A 20,145-nucleotide genomic window follows, 5' to 3' on the forward strand; every position below is an offset into this window, starting at 1 on the left:
CACACCTTTTGAAGGTGTTGGGAAGGTTTCCTTGGAGGATAAGAACTGAGAGATCAGATATAGAGTGGTCATTTTGTGAAAAGTGTTTACCCACAGGTGATAAGGTGTTTTTGTCTTTTATCATTTTTCTGTGTGAGTTCATGCAACAGCATAGTGATTGTCTAATTTCACCCATACAGCTGCTGTTGGGGCATTTGATGTACTGGGTGAGGTACACAACATGTAATAAGAATGCATAGGATCCATGATCTTGAAAGGTCTGAAGAAGAGTTCTGTGTAGCTCAAATGTTTGTCTTTCACCAACATTTCCCATGAATATGCTTTACAATCATTATGAGATATATATGAATTAATTTGTGCAGCATTTGCTGATCACTGACTTTGGAATTAGTTTCTGTTCAATATGAACTGTTTAAAATTAAAAAAAAAAATGGACCAGCTTGTTCTTTTGCTTACACCAGTTTTCCATGGATATAACTCCATTAACTTCAAAAAAGTTACTCCAAATTTGTACTGGCATAAGTGAGAGAAGAATCAGGATTATTATTAAAATTCTTCATATATTTTTTAAAATCATATTTGATAGGAACAGAGAAAGTGTCATACTGGTTCACACTAGTGATCTACCTAATCCAGTATCCTGGCTCTAAAAATAGCAAATAGCAGCTGCTTGTAATAAGGTATAACTGAAGTGGACAGTTATGGAATAACCTACCCTAACCCCTTCAGTTAGTTGCTGGATTATGACCTGGAGTATGAAGGTTTAATCTCTATTGTACTTTAAAATCCTACTTAATGTAATATTAATAGTTCTCATGTTTATTAGAAATGTTTATTTTTTAAAATCCTACTCAGCTCTTGACCTCAATGTATATTGTGACAGAGAGTTCCATAGGCTAATTATTTACTCCTGATTCAGCTGATTCAACAATCCTACAATAACAGTAGGTTTAAGTCAGCTTTTGCTTTTATTAACATGTAACTGAAATAGAAGAGACTCATCTCAGAAGACACACATGACAGCCAGTCTGACCCTAGCACAAAAGCAGAAATGGGCCAAACAGAAAACACATTTTTGAGCACCCCTGAATTGTGGTGAAGTTGAACTTGGAATGAAATTTTGCATTTGGCTGCATCTCTCTAGTGGGTCAACTGAAATGCTGGATTTGAACAACTCAGAAGTTTAGGCCATCTGAGGCCTAAGGAGGGAGAGATCATGGTTGTAACAGCAAGGAAGGCTATTTTTCTGAGAAAAGCTTTTTAAAAAATATTGTATGTACTATGGTCACCCTTAAAAACTTGCCAATTGACTGCATAACTTTCCCTTGGTATTTGCAACTCAAAGTATTTCTTATAGTAAGGACAAGACATTGACAGAACCAGATTTTAAAGGTATTTAGGCACCTAAAGATACAGATAAGTGCTTACTGTGGTTTTCAAAGCACCTAGGTGCCTAAATACCACTGATGTCACCTAAATATCTTGAAAAATCTGTCCCTGAGACACTATGATGGGAGAGCAAGATAGATAGATTCAAATGAATATTGCAGGTGCTCTGATGAGGTAACTACATCTACTTATCGAAGTTTTAAAGCTTAAAGAAAGGTAACAAATATGTTAAAATACTATTTACATAACAGTGTCTATCTAATCTATCTATGTATCTATTGGGATCTCAGGGGACATATATTGCAGGATTTATAGAGGTCTTAGGCTAATTTAACAGACAGGAAAAACTCTGGGTTGGACATCAACAATCAAGAAACCAACGCTGATTAATAGGTCCCCGCGGAGCACAGGAGAGAGTGCATCTGACATCCTGTCTTCAGGGTCCAAGCACTGGCTTTAAATTCCTTACTTTTTCCACAAGTGGGAGTGGATGAGGGAAAACACAATTTTCTTTGCCTTAGAGGAATTAGTTTAAGTATATGTGGTGGTAGGAAACTTGAGTAGACTCTCCATCTCTACACAACTCTGCTGTCAAAACCCAGGGACTGAACATTTTTTAAAAAAGAGGTTTCTATGAGCCTGCATTTGATGGTGAATGGGTCTGCCGACTATAGAACTGACACTGGACCTGCAACTTGTTGCAGCTCAAAAGGCCACTGATCATTCTGATTTTTTTAATGTTACTATAATTTATTTACTAATATGCCCTCTGCTATAGAAAACATAAATGACATGTCCTCTGCCCCCCTCCACTTATGCTGATGGAGAGGTGCACAAGTGTGCCAGGTGTAAGGCAGCCGCTTTGCAGGATGTTGCCCACTCACTCACAAAGTTCACAAAGCCCCACATCAGGTACACTGTGGGTTAACAGGGATGTGCCTTCACTCCTGTCTTCTTGTCCCCCAGAAACTGCACAGACTCTAATAGTTGTGCTTTCACAATGCCATTTATTTTGAGTTCCCTCTACCACTATAGTCCCCATGCAACAGTCTATTTACAATATCCTTGCTGCTTTTGACCCTCTTATCAGGACCTGAGGCAAACAGATGTCTTGTGCTTCCCTGAGACCTCTGTGGGTATGTCTATACTGCAATTAGACACCTGCAGCTGGCCCATGCCAATTGATGCAGGCTCATGGGGCTTGGACTGCAGGGCTGTTTAATTGCAGTGTAAACGTTCAGGCATGGGATGAAGCCTGAACTCTTGGAGTCCCAACTTGTGGGTCCTAGAGCCCAGGCTCTAGCCCGAGCCCAAACATCTACACTGCAGTTAGACAGCCCCTTAGCCACAGCCCTGCAAGCCCAGGGTTTTTAATTCCAGTGTAGACCTACCTTGTGTGACTGGGCTCAGCTGATGAACTAATTAGCTCTTTATCCCACACAGCCCGCTAGCCTGATTATCTAATTACCTCAATCAGCTTTTCTCTGGGGAAATAATTGGCCTCTAAATGATCAGAGTGCAGCTCACCTCTTCGCTTCCTGCACTCTGTCACACATGGGTTATGGTTTAATTTTTTTGCTCCCAAAAGCATATTGGTGTGCCTGTAAAGGCTGCTTCTGAAAGCACATTATCCCCAAATACACATCATAATAAACTCTGATGTAGTGGACTTAATCAATATATTTAATTAATAAAATTGCTATGTTAATTATTATACCTACTGAAGAACCTCAGAACAGAGCTCCTTTATTTGATTTTAGTTGAGGAACTCTATTCAAGTCCTGCTAGAAGATTTCATCCTGTGACATTTGTGTCTTCATATTTTAAGTGATTTAAAAAGCCACACATTTTAAAAAAGTCTTATTAGAAGGAATATAGTAGGCCAAATTCTTGGCTTTTGCTAACACCATGACAAGAAGTGCATTCTATTTTCCTTAAAATTTTCAGCATTGTACCTCTTGTCCACTCTTTCCTTCTGCCTCTCCAGCAATTATCTTTCCTTGTGCTTTCCAACAAGACACATGCTCACCCTAATTGAACGTCCAAATTACAGTGAAGAATTTGCATTTTCTGGATTCTAGTTTTCATGCATTATTAACTGCACTGACAAAAGATGTCCATACAATAAGTGAGACATAATGGGGTTCTACTAACATGACATGGAAATCGTGTTCTGTGCCATTCATTTTGTGCTTATTTTGATAGAACAGAACTGACGGACTGTCTTTTGATACAGTGCAGCAGAAAACCTGCTCTTTGTCAATTCTCAGTTGTACAGAGAAATAATTCATATCTGTGTGTCGAAAATAAAGGCTACAGTATTTTTAAAAAGTAAGATGACATTCCAGAATTAGGGATATGCCTAAACTATGCCTGATCCCACTGCCCTTATAGGGGCAAAACTCCCATTAACTCCAATAAGGACTGCCTGTTACAATATAGCCAACTCTCAAGATTTTATCATGAGTCTCAGGAGTCTCATGATATTTGGCACTTTTCTTAAAGCTGCAGCTCTCAGATTCATGGGATCATGAGAGAATCTCAACCTTCATTACATAAAATAAATAAAGGAAGGAAGGAGGATCCTAGCCTTCTTGGTTGTGGAGAAAAACTTACAAACCTGACTCAAGTGTATCCTTAAGGCTCAAAAACAGCTTGCAACTAAAAAGCCCCTCCCAAATTTATTTTAAAAATAGTTTATGATTTTTAAGCCACTCATGATTTTGGGGATCTGACTCATGATTTCTGAACCCTTGTGGTTGGCAGCACTGGTTTCAAGAAAATCCTCTGGCACGAGAAAGCCATGCAGATGGCCCAAACTATGATAGAGTTGTCATGTTTCTGCCATGGGGAAAGCAGTAGAGTGGGGACCAGTTATACAGAGGGCCCCCTAACCTCTGTATGACACAGAGGACAACTCCAATCTGCAGACTGAGAATGGGAGCAGGGGAATGCAGAATGGCCAGTGTATGCACAGTTACACAGATCCACTGGCAACACCCCAGCATAAGAGGGTGGGGGGCTATGTAGGCTGCTTCATTTTACAACCACTGTGGAATGGCTCTGTAGCCTCAGAGCAGCATTTAATCCCACCTGATGCCCATAGAACTCTTCAGTTTTAAGCCTGATTTGGGCCTATATGAGGTATTGTCTAGTTTTCTGTTGTCAGACATTATAAGGTAAATAATTTAATATTAGTGTCTGACCTCGTCTGATTTATTAATGAAGGCTTTATCCCGTGGTACCAATGTCTGGCCATTGTATACCTGGCCTGAATAAATGATGGACAGCACTGCATAAACCCCACCCGCAACGGGAAATACCAGGACAAGAAGGACGTTTTTGGGGAAGGATGGCCATGTGGTGAAGGAACTACAATAGGACTCAGGAGAGCTGAGTTCAATTTCCCATTTTTCAGCAGACTTCCTCTGTGATTTTGGGCAAGTCAGTTAATCTCTCTGTGCCTATTTTACCCATTGGGAAAGTGAGGATAATAATAGTATTTCCTTTCTTCCTCTCACCTATTTAAATTATAAGATGTTCAGGACAGGGGCTTTCTTATCATGTACAGTGTTGAGCATGACCAGGCACTGATCTAAGTAGGCGACACTAAATATTGCTATTAGTAATACGTGTAATGCTCAATATACAGTAATTTTACACCGTGCATGTATACTAAAGCGTTTGAAACAAACCAAATACTATATATAGTCTTCTCTTTCCTATTAAAGACATGGGGCCAAATCCTCAGCTGATGTAAACTTACCCAGTACCATTGTCTGCAATGGAGTGATGCTGATTTACCCCAGTTGAGGATCTGGTCCATGTATTTACTGGATGTTCTTAGTAGTTCTTAGTATTTAAAGACACAGGCTTCCTTTGCCCTCATCTACATTATTTGATTAACATAATGTTTTAAATTTTAATGATCACCATTTCTTACCACAAGGAAAAACCCATAGTTGCTCTGAGTCAAAAGGATAGGACTGCGGGGGAGTGGGCAAAGAGAGGGAGAGAATAGCATGCTTGCTATTTAAATAATTATTTTCATTATGTAAGGACACATATGTCATGAAACTTAGAGCATCTGCTCTGCATTAATCCCTATCCACAAAGTCTGAGGTAGCATACTGTAGGACCTCCATGTCAACATTTTGAGATCAATATTGTGCAATCATTTGGGGAAAGAGTAGGAGTGATCTTCTTCTCAGTGAAAGCAACAATAGCTACTTATGGAAAAGGCTAGAGATTGGCATGGATTTGATTAACCTGTTCCTTGTCTTCTGACTCAGAGAGAGAATAATAAATGTGTGATCACTCCAGGCTATTTTTTATATTCAGGGGCTGTTTCAAAACCAATTAAATAAAGCAGGTCATAAGTTATACAGACGTGATTAGATTGTTATGCTGATACAAGGGAATTGTGTACTGCAATCATTCTGCAGTACAAATAATTACAGGAAAAGCCCAGTTTAAGGAGACATTGACAACCTAAAAAGCACACTTCTCTTGATTTCTTTTACCTAGTATTGTTAAAAATCACACAATCACTGTAATGTAAGGAGATTAAAGGAACAAAGACTGGCCCAGATTCTCTGCTGTACTCCGTACAACTAAAGGGGGAGTATCATAGCGTTGGTCATAGCTTCTTGGTCTGTGGTGCGTTCCTGTACCAACCACATCAGCAACAGAGTTTAGAACAACTTGGGAGCTTCTCTAATGTCCGCTAGCTTGTAGCAGTCTCCTAGGAACTACAAGAGTACTGAATGTATAACAGTTGCCATCTGGGCTGACCCAAGGGCTTGTACCAGGGACCTCCAGAACTAAAAGTGTAAGCCCTTCTAGTGTGAACTAAACAGCTAGGCTCACAAACCCATACTATTGCTACACTTATGGCAGCATGTAGAGTACAGGAACTACAGTGAAAGGCAGGCTGCCTGTACACTTGTTACTGTGGTGTGTAGCTACACATGGGGTAATGAAAGGCAGGTTGCATCCACACCTATTCCTGTGATGTGTAGTGACAGGTGGCAGTGAAAGACTGCAGCAGGGAGGCAGCCAGGAAAGTCTCCACTGCCAGACCCTTTCCCCATTGCCTCTCTGCTGCTGGAGCCTTTCACTGGGAGCGGGGAAGGCTCTGCTGGGAGTAAGCAGCAGGATACTACACAGCTACAAATGGCAGCATATACAGGGGAGGCACTGCTTGGGCGTGTAGAGAGCCATGTAGCGTTCAGGCATGTAAAACATTCTACTTGCCTAAACCATTACTCATTGTCTGTACTGCTATTTATTCCTGTGCTAGCAGGGCGAGATGTGTATGCACTCTGCACACCGCCCTACGTGTAGTACCCTAACAGTAACAAACTTACTCAGAGCAGGCATAGAGAGGCATGTAACCAGTTTCATGACATACGTTCCAGCTGTGCTTCTAGCAGAGGATGGTGGAGGTGAAGACTGAGCTAGCTATGCTGCCTGAATGGCCCTGGGGAACTTTCCTTTGTCAGAAGAATTCCCAACCCGCTGGTTGCAGCTGGTTTTTGTTCCTTTTGCACTGCCTGAATTTCACTGTTTCCGTTTTATGGTCAGTTAATTAGCCTTTTAATCCTTTCTTTGTATGGGTCTATTCCACAGCAACTGGGCAGAGAAAACCTTTTCTCACTTTTATTTTCACATATACTCACTAATTGCTCCATTCATTTTGGGATCCAGTTCAGAATTGTTTTCTATGTTTATATAACTCTCCCCTCACTTCTTCCGGCCTGCTGTGTCTCTCACATCTTCTCTCTCTGTACTCTCTTCTCCAGTCATTCTTCTGAGGTATGAATCTTCTCTGCAGCTTCATCTGGAACAGTCTTCCATATCTCTTTTGCCACTACACAAATCCCATCTCAAAACATGTCTTTTCTCCGTTGTCTAGTCCTCTTAATGAACTCATCTCCCCTGCATTACTGGCATCATAACTCAATGCCTTATTTGCTTTTTACATCAAACAATGTTTTTTCTCTTCTGTTTTCCATACTTTATACCACAGACTCTCCACTGTCTTGTATTATTCAGTTCAGCAGTACAATTTGTATGAAAGCAGCTTCTCACAATCATCTGGCTCCCTTTTTCTGTGCAGTCCCCTATTCATGACATGACCTCCCTGACCATATCTACAAGCCTCTGTTCTATCCTGGCGCTCTTAAAAATCCACTTCTGCTGTGCTATTTACCAGGAATTGAGTTGGCTTTATATATAAATTGCCTGTTGTTCTTGTTCTTCCCTTGGCCTCTGTTTTCTTGTCTGTCTCTCTGTGTCACAGAGGCCCCTTGGCAACGGGTCCACTGTTCTTTGCAAACAACTCTCATTTCAGACCCAACAAACTCGCTACACCAAAAACATGTATTGCAGGGTATTTATCCATAAAGGGTAACATGTAAGGTATCTACAGAAAGCTTATATCTTATCAACGCTCAATCATTAGGAGATGTATGTACAGGTAATATTTAAGGAATAATGTCAGTATATTGGAAGTATGCTTTATGAACTTGGAGTAATAATTAGTCACCAGGGGCTAATATGTCTCAGTGATAGCCCAGGCAAGCAGGAGGAAGTTGTCACCCCTCCCTGGGGAGCCAGTGACATTATGCAAAGCTCAATTTGGGCCTTCCCCCCTGCAAGGTGAGAGCTAAAGGTGTTGGAGAACAAAGGACTCAGGTGACCTCCTGGCCGGGAAAGGGACAAAGCCAGAGGAGGAGGGGCTGGAGAGTGAGTCAGTTGGGGGCTTGTTAGGGACATGGACTGAAGTGCAGACGTGGTTGTTTGGCTCACTGTCCCCCAAAATGGACCCGGCTGAGGGGTCCTGTTCTCTGTACCTACAAGCTCTGTTTTAGACCGTGTTCCTGTCATCTAATAAACCTCTGTTTTACTGGCTGGCTAAGAGTCATGTCTGACTGTGAAGTTGGGGTGCAGGACTCTCTGGCTTCCCCAGGACCCCGCCTGGGCGGACTTGCTGTGTGAAGCGTATGGAGGGGCAGAGGATGCTGAATGCTCCAAGGTCAGACCCAGGAAGGTGGAAGCCATGTTAGCTTCTTGCCCTGAAGACAGTCTGTTCACAGAGAGGAGACTTCACCAGAGTCCTGACTGGCTTCGTAGGGAGCAGTTCCAGAACATTGCCTGGGGACTCCGTGACACATGGACATTATCTTTCACCAAATTTTACAATCCTAATTAGTATTTAGCATTTGTGCAAGTCTCTGTGATTTAGGATGCTAAATGATATATGGGTTCAACAGAGTCCTCCGCTGAAGGACAAGTATTTTAGTGCATATGTTATTATACCAATAAAATAAAAACCAGCAGGATCTTATTAAAGGGGAAAAGGAAAAATGCCACATTTATTGTGAATACAGAAAGAATCATAGTAAGCAGTTAGTAAGCATCCATTCACATACATCCTCTATCATTATGTTGGATCATATTAAAGAAGTTCTGTATTAAAATCACAAATGAGTTTGATTCCCCATAGTTTAAATTCCAGGGTATTACTAATTAAGAGGTCTCTTGGTTTTTGGTACTGTTTCTCTCCCTCTATGTGTGAAACTTACAAGCTGCTAATTGTGTTAGTACATGCTAAGATAGAGTCTGTTCTCAAAGCAATTCTTTGTAACGACAACTACTCACATAGAGAGAGACTCAAAGCAATACTCTGTAACAACAGAAACAGCACCCAGAGACACCCCGCCCTTTTGTTGTATTCATCTCGCTTTGTTAACAATTGTGATTAAAATAGAGATGGAGGATGTATGTGGATGGATGCTTGGTGTGGATAATAACTGAATGATCAGGGAGGTGCCAGCCTAAGAATCCAGTGTCCATCGGCTGAAGAAGGCACCAAGTGGAAATAACCAGAGGACCCCCGGAGGGCAGACTGGAATCCACCCAACAGCCTCAGGGATGGGAGAACCAAAGAACAAGATAACATCTGGCAGCACGGAGCCGTCAGGAATGTGCTATCTGCTGATTGATTCAGCAACAGCATGATGAAGCAATTCCCATAGACTGGCATAGGAAGAAATTGCTATAAAAATGGACTCTAGAAAGTGAGAACTTTGGGGTCTGATTCGGCAAACCAACTTCCAGGAGCATCAGATGAGCATCTGACAAGGCCCTGCTCCCTCCTCATGTCCAGGCCACCTGGCCAGTGGCTTGGCATGAGCAACTCTAAGGCTGGTAACTATGATAACAACCTTGCAGAACCTGTGTGTGTGTGTGTATGAATGAATGTGTGAATAAATATGAGATTGAATGGAATGTTATAGGTATAACTAACTGCTTACTATGATGCTTTCTGTATTCACAATAATTGTGGTATTTTGCCTTTTCCCCTTTAATAAGATCCTGCTGGTTTTTATTTTATTGGTGTAACAATGTGACCTGACCCAAAGGCTATTTTCAGCAGTTTGTCATTTAGTACAGGGAAGGTTAGATAGGTTAGGATGATTTATGATCTTTCATGCTCTGAACCTAACAGCACTGTTGAGGCGATCCTATGCCTTTCATTAACTGTAAGCAGCTATCTTTTGTTAGTAAGCTAAAATGCATGGCATTTTCCTACCTGTTACTGAAGAAAAAGTGAAAGCTTTTAATAAGATAGAACAATAAATCAAACCTTTATTATTCAGTCAGTGTAAGCCTTGATGCAATTTTTATTTGTTGTATTTACACACACCCATACACACCCAGAGAAATGGGACCAAATCTTGGAAGGAACCTCAGATAGATATATGACAACACACCAGAAAACTACTATGAACCAAACAATTACCATGATGTGACTGGGAAAAAGACAGCAGAAACCAACATTTGATTGAGGCATATAGGGAAAAAAATGTATGAGGGTGGACATAATTTGGTGAAAAGAGGCTAAGATACACATGCAAAGCATGAGCAGATCCTCATTATCACACTATGCTAAATGCATTGCTCACAGAACAAAAGCAAACTATTTCAAATATGAGATGAAATAACTTATTTACATAGGTACATGGGTGCACTTATCTGCTTTGTGGGACAGGTAAGTGTATTTATGAGCAATATCTCCTACATCCTTGTACACAGGTAGATATTTGGACTAGAGCAGGAGAAAAAAAATAATTCGATTTTTTCTAAATGAAAAGTTTTCTAAATGAAAACTGGCCTTTTTTCTAAATGAAAAGTTTTATAGAAAATTTTTGTTTCATTTGAAATTTACTGCTTTTTTGATGAAAACCGGTACCCTTTCATTTATTTGTTTATTTGTTTACTTATTTATTGAGATTTTCATCAGAAAACTGAAAAAAATCCATGAACATTTTTGAAAAAAACCCCACCATTTCTTTTTCATTTTTTAAAATGGAAAATATATATATATATATTTACCAGCTCTTGTCTAAATAAAAGCAGAGGGAAGTATAAATAAACATGATTATACCCAGTCTATATGAAAAACAATCATGAACATTTTTATCAGTAACCTTGCCCTGCTTTTTACTGAAAACGTGTTTAGATGAAAAATTTTCCAAAAAGGTGTAAACATAATGTTAGGTACATAATTCAGCTTTAACACTAGTGTAAGTTAGGAGCAACTCGGTTTAAATCAATGAAGCTACCTTTGTTTAAAACCAATGTTTTAAATTGGCGAATCAGTACCTCGGTGTGTATTCTGGAGCCATCGTTTGGGGGAATGCATGGGTTTTTCCAGGGGACAAGCTTTTTAGAGGAGATTCTAGTATCTACAGGCAAGCAGAACAAGTATGTATAAGTTTGAAAGCCACTGGAAAAGAATTATCCACTTGATGCCAACATGTTTTATCGAGGTCATTTTAGATCCCCAGTGACATTGCTGGGGAAAGATTGAAATTTTCCAATCAAAAAAGCCCAAGGCAGAAAACTTCTTAAAAAAAAAGAAAAGAAAGCAGCTCTGGAAATTGATACACGCTACTAACGTCAGTGTGGAATCCCCAGGCCTAATGAAATAAAACTTACTACCAAATCACACAGGGTTAAATTTATACCATGCAATCTACTCTGCTATCCCTTTGCTCCACAGGGGAAGTAAGCTCCACCAGCCCTGTCCTTGGCCCACCATACTTCTCCCTTCACCCCCCCAGCTAAGCTGTGCTGCCAGTGTCTTTGGGGGAATGAAGCCAAGGCTCCACTCACTTCCTGCCCTACCCACCCACTCCTTGCTCACCAGTGCAGGAGTGGGAGTAATGGTCCTTTGGGAGCTGTTCTCCCCAGCCATCCTGGAAATGTGACTCACACTGAGGTTTCCCTGAAATCAGTGAGAAGGACACCTTTTGCCCCCTTACACCTCTGCATGAGTGTATACACCTGCTCACAAATGAGTTCATTATCTCCAGTGATCTTCCTACTAACCACTGATACTAAAAGTATACTGTGCTTCATTCTGACTTCTATATTGTAACACAGGTCCTTTGCAAAAGCCTTCTAGTGCTTGACTCTATTGTGTCCAGGGCATGACCTAATTCTTTCCTGTGGAGGCCACTATGGTATTGGAACAGTGCTTTGCCCTTGAAGAGGAAGGTCATTTTTATGGACATTGTACTTCCTATTAGCTGAGGAATTTAAAAAAAAATCACAATGAATATTTGACTGTATGTTCCCTTTTTGCATTGAGAGAAAGGATAGCACTGAGAGGTAAAGGCACTGACGTGTGACTCAGATACTCTGTGTTGAATTCCTGGCTCTGTCACAGTCTTTCTGTGTTAGCTTGGGTAAATTATTCCCTATCTGTAAAATGGGGATGATGATACTTCTCTTGTCTATTTAGACTCTGACCGTGCAAAGGCTTTTGCATGTGAGTAGTTCCATTGAAGTCAAAAGTTAATTACATGCGTAAGTTTTTGCAGGATATAGCAGGACCTTAGACTGTAAATTATTGAGGGCAAGAACTACCTTTTACTATGATTTTGTACAGCATCTTGCATGTTGGGGTCTTGATGACGTTTGGGGCCTTTATGTGCTGCTTAATACAAATAAATAGTAATAATGGTATTTCTATGCCCCACTATATCAGCGGTGAACTCAGGGCTTTACTTATTATAATCAGAAGAAAAAACAATCCCCTGAATTGAAAAACCTCCTTATCATCATTTAGAAGATACTTGATGAAGGGAAAATGTACTGGAGCTCACAGGAATAAAGAATCTAAAATCAAAATTACATGTGTTACATTTTATGGGAAAAAAAAGTGGTATCTGAAGCTTTAAAGTCACCTTGCCGTACACTGATATTGTATAAGGACTGCTTTCGAATTAAAATTGTGACTGACAGACCTTTCTTAGACTTCAAAGACAAGACAAGAGTTCACACCTCTGACATATTTTTGAAGTCTACAGAAATTAAAGTCTGCTTTTGTTTATTGCAACAGATCCCCACAGGTTTTTCCCCCACCAGCCCATAATCCTCTGACTTTCCCATATCAATTTCTTCAGTTTTTACTATTTGTGTAATATTTTTAACAAATCCATAAGACTATGGAGCTGAGAAAATTCCTGCAAACAGCATGGCATCCTGAAATATGTGAAATTAGAATGGCCTTAGGAAATAACAAATCTATAAAACTTTAAATACTGTGTGCAACTTTCTGTTTCAAATTGCCTTTTACAGCTGAGTGGTAAGTCAGTCTATTTGGACTGAAAAACTCCTTCACATTTTTTCAAACTTTCAGCTGACTGAGCTTTCTCAAACTTAGAATATTTTGATATTTTTTTTCTACTAAAAAGAAAGTAATCTAGTGTTTGTCAGAGGAATAAAGTCTGCATTATAACTTACGTTTGCGACTAAAATGCAAAGAGAGGGGCTAGAAAATAAACGATATCCTGAACCTATTGGAATAAGGGACATAGTACAGTCTTATGAGGTATTTGTATTGTAGGAGAGAAAGAACTGGCTCCACTTGTGCACACGCAAAATTGCACCTTCACAGACATATGGGAACGTGATTCAGGCTGACAAAGAATGAAACGCTTTGCTGTGCCCGCAGCTAAGGTAGCTGTATGCCATCTTTATGCCCTTCTGATTCTGGGCTGTTTCCCCTGGGAGATGCCTCAGGATAAGTTAGATATCCCCGGGGGCCTGTCCCTATTGGCTGCCACACTGACTGGAATCTCCTCAATGTTATATGCTTTGGTCCCTCTTGCCCCCAGCCCCACTCTTGGCAGACCCCCTACACCAGGTCTTGCAAAGGTGTCTGTGAGAGGCAGACTTACAGCTGTCTTCCACCATGTCCACATCCAGGGACTCCTTCCCTTGGCTGGATAAGGGGAGTTTTACCCCTTCAGCTCCTATTGAAGTCAGAGGGACAAGAGATCACTCAGCATCTTTCAGGAGCCCGTGATCTCTCTGAAAGAAATCCTGACACCATTGAAATCAACAGGAGTTTTGCCTTTGACTTCAATGTAGCCAGGATTTCATCCTTGGTTTCCTCCCTGCAAAATTGTGTGTGTGTGTGTGTGTGTGTTGGAAAGCAGGGTGAGAAGGGGATGCAGAAGCCAGTGGGTAGGATAAGTGGAGGGGGAGGAGGAGGAGGAGCTGTGAGGGAGGGGTGAATGGATGCACAGGAGGAGGAAGGCAAGAATTGGGATGGGGGTTATACGGATAGGAGCAGAGGGGGAGAGAAATAGACTAGGGGCATGGGCAGGAGAGTCTATAATCTCAAGAGAACACTCCCTCACAGAATTTATTAGTCTCAGTCTCTATATTCCTTTGCTGTCAGCAAATACCTGTGAAATCAGCTGGCGAAATATGTGTCATCTCTTCTCTAGTGAATGGTCAACGTACAGTATAACAGCCTCCTGCTGCCACCAATTACTGCATTAATACAAGTGGTAGACATAATGGTCTGAACAAGGCTGATGGCCCAAGTTGGGGGTTGATATAGTTCCAGTTGAACAAAATTTAATTTTTCAGGGTTTTTTTTAAATTAGGAAACTGCATTAATATAACTGTTGAAAGAACATTAAGGTTGCAAAGGACTCTACAGCTGGGATTCAAGCACTTCAAAGTTAGAATACGCCAGAATTACGGTTGACCATACAATCTTAATTTGACCTCCTTGTGCATATGCATTATGATAAAGTCTTTAATTACATGATCACATGCTATTTTTTCCACAGGATCCCTTCCTCATTCAGTGCACAGGGTAGATGGTGCTCACAGAATGAATCAGTGTTGTGCACACAGCTGGATGGGAAATGTTTTTTTTATCCTACCAGAATGTTCAAGATTAAAAAACAAAAAAACAAACCAAACCAAAACAACACACCATCGCAAACTGAGATGAAAAGTTGAAATCTTGAAAATGTTCATGAACAGACAATCTGAAAATTTTGGGGGTTCAGTTCAATCAAAACCTTTTATTTTAATACTTTCAAAGCTTTGCATTTTGATGTCAACATTTAAAAAAAACCCATGTTAATATAATTAACAATTTTGAAACAAAAAGTCATGTTGAACCAAAACACAAAACTTTTGGTTTTGAAAATGAAAAAATGGAATGTTTTGACAATTTCAAACCTGATTTATTTATTTTGAAAAAGGAGATAATCAAAACCAACCCTTTCCCATGAACAGTTTTGGTTTAGATGAATTGGCATTTTTTGATGTAAAAACTTTGATGTAGGAACTTCTTGACTAGCTCTAGTTGTGTAGTTAATGCTGCTTTTGTCTTTCGTTCTTCTGCCTCATTTGTTGCAAAAGTTGGAAAGTGTGCAGTGAACGTGGCAGAGGACTGTAGGAAGAGAAGCAGTGGTCTGGTTAAGAAGCTGAATGCCACTCTGGAGAATTGGATTAATTCACAGGCAACCTCAGTTCTGGCACTTCCTAACTTGAGTTTGCAACCTTAACATTCTTTTAATATAGTTTTAATTGATGCAATATTATTTAGATCTGCCATTGAAAAGTGCTTTGTAAGCCGAGACAGTCTTAGTTGTTAGTTTCTCAGACTCTAAACTTGCATGGAAGTGTCAGTTCAACATGGGAGAAGAGCAGAAAAAAAAAATCTTTCTACACGTTTCTCCCATCTATAGTACTACCCCTCTGGTCTTGCACCTAATATGAATCCTGGACAAGTACAGATTTTGCCTCTAATTAATATTAGAGCTGGTCTAAAACAGGATTTAAATTTTCACAAAAGATTGTTCCCTAAATTTTTATTTAAAATTTTGATGAAAAAATCAAAAATTTAAATTTCAAAATTTTTGTAAACTTTTTTGTTGAAAATTGTGTTGAAAAATTTAACACTTTCCTTCATCAACATTTGAAATTTTTCCAAAAAATTGCTGAAGTTGTGAATTTCAAAAATGTTTGACCAGCTAGTTAATGTTTGTAGGGTTACCTGAAGACATTAAGTTCATACGTTAACAGAGATCTTTCTTTTGCCCTTCTTGAGGGCTTGCCTACACAGGTTTTGTACTACTATAACTATATCGGATTCTAACGGATAGAGTTATAGCAGTGCAAAAAAAAAGGTATGTACACTAACCCTAAGAGTTCTTGTTTTATGTCCATTACATTTTTCTGATATAGCATTACAACTGATAAAAAAAAATGGGAAAATGTAGACATTTTCAGCAAAAATGTCCTGCTTTTAATGTTAATTTTTAAAATAATTTCTGATCAGCTCTAGTGAAGATCTAGTGGACATCTTATTGCATCTTATTGTACCAGATCAATTTAAAAAATGTTGTCTATCTTAACAGGTCAGACAATTATAGAGTACAGATTTAGATTCAGGTGCAATTTGGAATTTATGGACTGGTATGAGCATTTGAAAATTCAAAAATATTTTTTGTTAATCTACAGGGTTTGTATAACTTGTATCAAGTAGTCCCTTAAACACATTCACCACAGATATTTGTGAAATGCAGAAAGCTTTAATTCAGATAAGACAACAAGAAGCAAATGGAATTTTTTTTAAATTTACAAAATTGTATCTCAAAAGAAATGAAGCCTTCTTTGAGTTAAAAAAGAAGCTTCCCAGAGAGGATTCACATTGACTTTAAAACTGTTCAATTTGCTAAATTTTCACTTTGAGAACTAATGTTCATGAATAAACTACTCTTCCCTTTTCAGACAAATATTAGGGCTTATCAAAAGAGAAATTGTTAGCCACAGCAGCTGCTTAAACAGAGCTGCCTGTGAATGTTTTAAAAATTGAATGCTGTGTGCTTTGGCAAGACAATTTTGGTAACAGTGAATTTGAAATCTGTCCTCAGTTATAAATAGGAAAAAAGTCTGCACTGAATCTAGAATCTAGCGTTCTGTGAACTCAAAATGTGAAAATTTACTATGGTGTTGTGGTTGCTATCACTATGGTGCAATATGAGGCTGGGAAACGAATGCATGCAGGCACGGTCTTTTAACAGATCGATACCACAGGTGACACACAGCTACAAAAGGGGGAGAAAATAACCCAACAAGATGCAATTATCTTATTGTTTTGAATTCTATTCGTAACAACGCAACTTGTTTCTTCTGTCATGGAAACAACACACTGGGTGAAATTCATTGCTGAGGTAAATCTCATGGAGACCTTCTGCTTTATTTTAAACTATATTGTGAGAGTGCCTAAACACCCCACTCTGGAATGCAGCCTCCATTATGCTAGGCAATGTACACACACATCATTAATACACAGTTCCTGCCCCAAAGAGCTTACTTTTGCTCTTTATTGTTTTCGTTGGTCTTTTAACTTGAGTCTTTCAGTTTAAAGGTATATGGTTGCTTTTTTACGTGTGGGGAATGTAAGAACATATTTTTCAGGCTATAGGACAATGTGAACCTAGGTTGTATGCATTAGGAACACAAAGACATACTGGGTTGCCAACCCTCCAGGATTGCCCTGGAGTCTCCAGGAATTAATTTTCCATTGAAGATTGTGTCATGTGATGAAACCTCCAGGATCACATCCAACCAAAATTGGCAACCCAGGAACTGCAATAATGGCTCAGACTAGTGGTCTGTCCAGTCCGTATTTTGTCTGGGTTGCAGTGAAGGTGCAAGAAATGCTGAATTAATCAATTATTAGATACCATGCCCTCAGAAAAGTTTCTTCCTAACCAACAAGAATTAGTTGTTGGTTTACACCCTTAAGCATGAGTCAATTCTTTTGGAATCATGCCCAATATTTGGCAACTTGATAAAATATTCTTGCTTTTTCATTGAAAGAGTTTAAGCTTTATAAATTTTTGAATTTGTGCAACTATATGACTCATATAGATATAAAGAGATTATTTCATTTTACTTCAAAACACACACACACGCACAACCTTGCAATATTTACCAAGAAAACCTGAGCCATTTTCAGTGTTGTCTATTAGCTTTGATGATGTTTCATCGTTTGTATGTGAGACAAGGAATAAGAATCTTCAAAAGAAGTCTCTATGAAGTGAGTTGAATACATAATTATATACAAAGAAGCAGACATTGCATTTAATATTATTTTAAAGTTACTAATATGAAAATGTTTTCTCAGTATGAAAGTTTCTTGATTAACACTCTAAAACACTAAAATCATGGGAGCCACACCGGTGATACATTTGAAATATTTTTTTTAAACACCTGCTGCCACTACCAACAAGGAGTTGAAATCACCATTAGGCATGACACACGATGCAAACCTATGCCTTGTCAAAAGAGGGAAAGCATAGGAATAGCTCATAGGAAATGTCACTGCAGACTTGGGGCTTCTTGAGCATTTTAAAGTGTGCACATTTTTCATTTTTTTCACATTTCTCATTTTTCAAATGAGAGACTCCCGAACACTCTACCTGCACTGTGCTTGCCATCTGTTCATCTTTGTGGCACAGAGAGATCTGGATTTCAGATGTATTGTTGTAGCCCAACAACTATCACTCTAAAGAGGACAATGAAAGATTAAAATCACAACTAAACCTTGACTTTCTCATTATCATTGCTGCTTCTAATGATTTTTATTTTAACCCAGGCATATAATGGTGTGAGACGTTATTTTAAAGATACGAAAATATTAATTGTATATATAAAATAGCATAAATAAAGTCAAACTTAATTCAAATATTTTCTGGTTTTATTTTCTGTTAGACAATTACTTCAAAGCATTGCTCGACACACCAGCAGATACATGAAATGTATTATATTATTTATTATTACTAATTATGATTATTTCTACAATGTCATCATTGTGCATGGAATTTTACACTAGAGTTCACTCTCTAAGGGGTCAGTCCTGCCATGTGCTGCCCCCATGAGGTCAGAAACATCAATGGGAATTCAGCGTACTCATCACTTTGAAGTATCACACCCTATATTAGGTTAATAACAGATGACACAGTCATGTTGCAGGGAAAGGACTGGATATGGAATATAGTAATAGTTCATGAGATATGCTTTTGTTACACATTTTTGTTTTTTCTTAATGATTTGTGTCACAGTTCAGGGCAACTGCATCGGTATTCCCCCTCTGTAGTCCAGCAAGGGTACCCACTCGAGGCTCCTGGCTCCTCAGCTATGTCTCTCTCCCCTTCCTGACCATGTTTTTTTGAGGCTGCATAATTCCCTGCATATAGTATGAAGTTCCCCAGCAAGCCAGACTGCCTAACAGCCAGCTCCTGCACTTTGCTTATTCTTGAAAGTCTATGAACAATGAAGCCAACAGTTACAAGTTACCACACAGATCTTTCAAAGTAAGCACATTTATTCTTAAAGTGAAAACATTTCACAGAAAACATTAAAAGCAATACAAGAACCTACACACATACTAAAAACCAGCGATTAGCCCCTCCCTCCAACCCACTTTCAGCAGGGGCTCTGGCAGGAGTCAGTCCTTCAAACCCTTCCCTAAGGTTCTGTCCATTTGCTGGATCAGAAAGAAGACCCCCAGTCAGTTTAAACTCAGACTGTTTATCCAAACGTCCTTTCTTTGTCTGTTGATCCCCAGAGAATCCAGCTTGAATATACGAGAGCCTCTCCAAGTGGTGGTACCACTCTGCAAGTGTTACAACCTGAATAAATTTACCTAATCACCCCTCCCTCCACTGATCTTAGTTCCTGGAGGGCTGTGGTCACCCTCCCACATGCAATTATATACAGTCCCTGGCCACAATGAAACTTAATTCAGTAAGATCTCCCAAAGATATTGCAGGAAACTGCCGTATCTGTCAAAATTTGCACTGGTCATTTTAAAATTATCATGAATATAGTATATTAAAGGAGAAATGTCTGACAGGAAAGATGAGGTTGCAGGTGCAAAAGCTGTAGTTTTGGAGGGTTAACTGAGTTTACAGACTCCTGAAAGCATTCCAGGAATATGGACAGCAGAAGAGAAGGCTTAAAATTGCTTATGGGAGGAGACCAAAGGATTGTCAAGATGTGTCAAGTTGGCAGTGTTGGTAGGGTAAGTGGGGAAGTATTAGGAGATGAGATGCAGGCATAGACAGTGCTGTAAAGATGGGGTGAAATCAGAGTCCAATTGAAGACAATGGTAGATTTGCTGTGGATTTCAATGGAGATAGGATTTTATCCAGAGCCCTGAAAATGTGTCGTTTGAATCTGATATTGGAAACCAATGCAAGGTCTCAAGGAGATGGTGACATGAGCAGAATATGACAAAGTAGCCAGTTACTGTAGCAATGGGTGAAACAAACTGCCTACATGAAATAGCAGGACAGTAGCAGAGGGCAAGGAACATGATTTTGGCTCATGGTTTATTAGATGGACTTTAAGTAAAAT

At 39.4% G+C, this 20,145-nt stretch overlaps 1 protein-coding gene across 18 annotated transcripts in view; it reads right to left on the bottom strand.

Moving 5' to 3' along the window:
• HS3ST5 (heparan sulfate-glucosamine 3-sulfotransferase 5) overlaps positions 1-20,145 on the bottom strand; it is a 268,625-nt gene that overhangs the window by 38,447 nt on the left and 210,033 nt on the right. The window contains exon 4 of one of the 18 annotated variants that reach the window (XM_078852163.1): positions 18,207-18,292. The exons of 16 other annotated variants lie outside the window; for them this stretch is intronic. The gene's annotated coding sequence lies outside the window, so the exon portion shown is untranslated. Of the gene's footprint in view, positions 1-17,719; positions 17,744-18,206; positions 18,293-20,145 lie in introns of those variants that run through there. One more of the 18 variants, XM_073337101.1, reaches the window with a different exon arrangement.

This window comes from Lepidochelys kempii, chromosome 3, assembly GCF_965140285.1.
Source record: "Lepidochelys kempii isolate rLepKem1 chromosome 3, rLepKem1.hap1, whole genome shotgun sequence".
NCBI lineage: Eukaryota > Metazoa > Chordata > Testudines > Cheloniidae > Lepidochelys > Lepidochelys kempii.